At 42.4% G+C, this 4,604-nt stretch overlaps 2 protein-coding genes across 2 annotated transcripts in view; one reads left to right on the forward strand and one right to left on the reverse strand.

Annotated features, from left to right (window-relative positions):
* The window catches only part of MKKS (McKusick-Kaufman syndrome), a 25,456-nt gene extending 21,107 nt beyond the window's left edge, over positions 1-4,349 (reverse strand). The window contains exons 1-2 of the mRNA XM_023536744.1: positions 4,212-4,349; positions 3,875-4,071 (exon numbers count right to left, since the gene is read on the reverse strand). The gene's annotated coding sequence lies outside the window, so the exon portion shown is untranslated. The remainder of the gene's footprint in view (positions 1-3,874; positions 4,072-4,211) is intronic.
* Positions 4,350-4,431: 82 nt separating this feature from the next.
* The window catches only part of SLX4IP (SLX4 interacting protein), a 189,559-nt gene continuing 189,386 nt past the window's right edge, over positions 4,432-4,604 (forward strand). The window contains exon 1 of the mRNA XM_023537415.1: positions 4,432-4,442. The gene's annotated coding sequence lies outside the window, so the exon portion shown is untranslated. The remainder of the gene's footprint in view (positions 4,443-4,604) is intronic.

Raw genomic sequence — 4,604 nt, forward strand, 5'->3', positions numbered from 1 at the left:
AGTTTTGCTGACCTTTTCCAGTCTCGTAAAAACAAAGCAAAAACATTACTGTCAACTCTTGATGAACTAAATGGATCACACCTGAGTTCTAAAGTTTCCATTGAGCAAAATCCTACTTCCTTCCCAACCCCACCATTCAAGGTCAGCATGACCTATACCCAGTGCCTGGGCTACTGACAGCACATCCTAGTCAGAAGTGGGTCAGGAGTAGTCACAGAGTACAGTGGTCAACTTTAAACTTTCTGGGCAGTTATGTGGAAGTATTTTATGATCTCTGCTATCCTCTTCCTCAAATACATTGGTAACTATGAAATCAATGTATTTATAAATAATATACTGAAAGTATCACAGTTTTATATGAGCTTTACTAATAATTAGCGGTCCAAATGTAAACAATAACTAATTAGTAACTGATGAGGAAGAGAAAATTAGCTTATTGGCAGGATGTGACTTATCAGAAAGGTTCAAGTGTTGTTTAGAGAGTTTTGAGTTTATGTTTATGGAGTTGAATGAGAATCTTTCTGTGCCCTTTCACTGTTTTTACACCTGGCTGCCACTGGATGTTGGAGTTGGTGGGGAGGATGGTGGGGGGATCATACAGATAGCCAGACTGTTCCAGACCCTCATTATTTCACATAACCTCCTTGCCTCTAGCCCACTGGTTCTCAAAGTGTAGTCCCCGCACTGGCAGCAGTAGCACCACCCGGGAACTTAATTAGAAATGTAAACTCTTGGGCTGTCCTTGACCTATTGAATCAGAAACTCTAGGGTGGAGTCCAGTACTCTGTGTTCTAAAAAATTCTCTGGGTAATTCTGAAGAGAACTGTTATCCTAGTCTACTCACGACTAATCTTTTCCCCAAACACTTAACACAGCCATCTTGCAGAAACAAATTAAAAACAAGAAATCTGGTCGTGCACCCGTTTTGCTAAGAGACCTTCAGTGACATTTTTGACTAGAAAGTGAAGTTCAAATTTCTTAGTACAGCATAAAAAGCCCACTGGAACCTAGTTCTTGGCTACCAGCTTCAGAAGGTAAAGCACAGCCAATCATTTTAGTAAGAATGCACTGTCCTGTAATGGTAAGGAGATGAGTTGTGGAGTCCTATTGCCTGGGCTTTCACACTCTCACAACTGGACTTGTGACCTCGTTGAGTCACTTAACCTCATGATGCCTCAGTTCTAACATCCATAAAATGAGACTAAAGACTTTCATATCACGAGGCTTTTGTGAAATTAGCACAATGCCTGGTACTAAGTCTGGACTTAGTAATTGTTAACTATTATTATTTTGACCATTTTAAAAGGACAAAACATGACTGGAGTCAACCTGGAGTAGCAAGAACAGGAGAGGACTAGAATGGTTAAGGGAAGTGGTCCCCATAAAGGAGGCCCACCTTCTGGGCAGTGTCAATAAAAATACCCAGATTCTCAAGAGAAAGGTTCTGAGGTCTTTGGAGCTATTTTGATTAGAATGGGGTAGACCTGTAACCAGATTCTAGGATGTTACAGGAAAGATAAGAGTGGAGCTCCTAAAGTGAAAGCCAGTAATGTTAATGGTGAAGGAAAAAGGAAAACTCAAAGACAGTGAAGAATTTCATACTTGTCTCTCTGATAAAAGTTATTAAAGTTGCCTACATATGAGTTCTAGTGTGATGAGGCTTTGAGCAATGATAGGAATCAAATTCTAACCTCCACCACAAGTTAGTTGTGATCTTAGGCAAATTACTTCTTTCCCGCCTCAATTTCAAATTATGTTATATAGGGCTACATGGTGGAGATTATTACAAATATATTTATGTATTTATTGCTTACTACAGTGCCTAACATGTGGGAAGTATTCAATATATGGTAGCCATTATTATTGGAAGTACATTATTTTTAATACAAGTCATATATAAAAATATGCACCTCTGGAGATCCCTGTTTGACCAAAACAACTGTGTATTACCATTTAATATTTCAAGTAATATTTGTTATAACTTATAAAACTGGAGAATATTGTAAAGGGAAATCTAAATAGTTATATCTACAGTGTTTACATCATTTAGGGATTATTTTCACTTCAAATATGTGTGAGACTAATTTTATTCAAATGTTTATTTAGTGTGTTAGGTGTTAGCAAGACATGAGACTGGGGCGGTGAGACTATCAAGATGAGTAAGGCATGATTGCTGTCCTCAAAGAGAATATAGGCTTGAGAAAGGCACAATCCTGATAAGACACGATTAAATGCTATATAGGAGAGAAAAAATACTGTATAGATTAAAAGTCTTTACCAAGTTGACTTATTTTTCATCTTCTCCATCTTCCTCTGAATTAGTCTCCATCCATTTTTACTTACTCCATCTTTAGTTAAAGCAGGGAGTCAATATCTATAAAAACTGGTCACTGCCACACACAATAACAGAAAGTAGCAGCCATTTGTTTTGTTTCTCTGCTAAATTCTCAGTGCACAGCAGAAACTGCAGAATCTTGCTCCTTTTGTCCTACACATGATGGCTCATTCTTGTGCTTCAGCTGTTACCTACCCAGACAGCCTTTCTCTGAGCACCCAATTAAAAGTCTTTCCTTCTTTCATCCCCATTATTCTCTACCACATCTATTACCTTCAAATCCCCACCTTTGTGATGAATGCTGTGATATGCCACCCTAATCCCCCTTAAAAATGAAAGACATTTCCCAGATATTGGGAGTGCAGAGTCAGCCCTCAGCAGTCAGTCCACTTCCAGGATTTACTAGGCTGAAGAGAAGTGAAGCTATACCCTCTTTCCAGAGCAATGGACATCCAATCAATGCAGGGGTATAAAGGTTTGGCTCTTCCCTCCAACTTGGAACAACTTTGAAGGGCCAACCCAGCACCAGAGTTCTTCTGAGACTGGTAGAGGCCTAACTTCAGATAACACTACAGCTCAACCTTTTCTATCCACCCAATCCTGCTTCCTTTCTTCCTTGGTAATGATCCGAAAGTCCTTCCTGATAAATGTCCTGCTCTCAAATCTCCTCAGTTTGCTTCCTAGGTAATCCAATCTAAGAAAATCTGGAAATATCTTGTTTGTTTATCAATGTATGTTTATTGTTTCTTTTTCCCATCACTAAAATATAACCTCCATGTGGTCAGGGGCCATGCCTGCCTTGGTCACTGCTGTATATTAGTATACATATAATTAGTTCCTATATTATAGAGTATACATAGATACTAGATAGTCTATATGTAGTACGGATAAATTCCCAGTATTGAGGCCTCTGAAACAGAAACAGGATTTTGGGCATGGTCCCATTTGGGAGGAAGATGGACATGACCTCAGGAGGTCTCCACCTAAAAAGGATTTCCACCCCCACAACCTCAAAAAACCCCCTGATTCCTGCTTCTGCTTTCAAATGGCTGGCACTGCCATGTTCGCTGTATAGCAGTTTTGACCTCCAGCTCCATTTCCGAGGATGGCCCCCACCTCCCACATAAACACACGCAGAGAGCCGTCCTAGCGAAAGAGGAGTCACATGTTCCAGCTAGAAGGTGGCAGCGCAGGTGCAATCAGTGCTTTCATGGGAACACCTTTGCTATGTACTTCACCGCGTGGCTCTGCAGATGGGTAAGGAGGCTCTACACCTGGAGCTCTACCCATACTACTAGAACACGCCCTCGCCATCCACTTTCCGGCTACAGGCAAGTATTTAGCGCCTACTGCTATTTTAAAGTCAGGTCTTTCGCTTTCTTAGGAGCCAGCCTCCTCCTTATCCCCGCCCCCAAATATCCTTCGGAAAGGACACCAGTGACCTTTCTGAGAGAGAGAAGAGACACCTACAAGTCCCCCGCCCCTCTCTTCAGCTGGGTAGAAAGCTGGCTTTTACACCCGAGGTTCCAGCGCTCTCACCTGCCCACCAGCCGCCGCACCTCCCGGGACCGCCGCCACCAGCAAGCCCCAGAGGCCGAGCCTCAGGCAGCAGGCTCCACCGATCCTGGCAACCGGATCCCCGTGCTTGGAGACGGAGCATGCGCAGCTCTGCGATGGGCGTGATTCCCTCAGGCGTTCCGCTCTCCGGGTCTTACTGAAGTACTCAGTCGAGGAAGCTGTGGAAGTGGCCGTAAAATAGGACTGGGGTTTATTCAGCTTCAATCTCAGCAAATTGTTGAAATTGAAACATTTAAATAACAGCAAATGGACTTGTTAGGGCACAGTATCTTCCTTATGGCGCATGCTTAAGAGGCACTTAATGAATGAAAAAGTAGAAAACGGTTTTCAGCAGCTCCGCAGCCTCCCTGATTTGATCAATCGCAAAGGAACTGATTCTGTCGTTCAACACCAATTGCCCGCCTTCTTTTACGGCTGCCGTGAAAACGAGGAGTAAAGGACTAATTAACCATTTCTCTGGATCGGGGTGGGAAACGGGGCTTGCGCAGTGCGAGTTGGCCCCGCTTATGATGCTTATGTCCTGTGCTTGGTATGTGGGTGTTGGGGAAGGTCACAAGTTCTGTTTTTTAGTCCGAGGACAAAACGCTTATTTTCCTGTACCATTCCAAATAATTTTTGAGGAAATTATGTTTCTGGCTATTTTAAAGTTCATCTGGCATTGTGAAAGCCACCTTTACTTTCAAACCTGTCT

Source organism: Pteropus vampyrus, unplaced genomic scaffold, assembly GCF_000151845.1.
Source record: "Pteropus vampyrus isolate Shadow unplaced genomic scaffold, Pvam_2.0 Scaffold7, whole genome shotgun sequence".
NCBI lineage: Eukaryota > Metazoa > Chordata > Mammalia > Chiroptera > Pteropodidae > Pteropus > Pteropus vampyrus.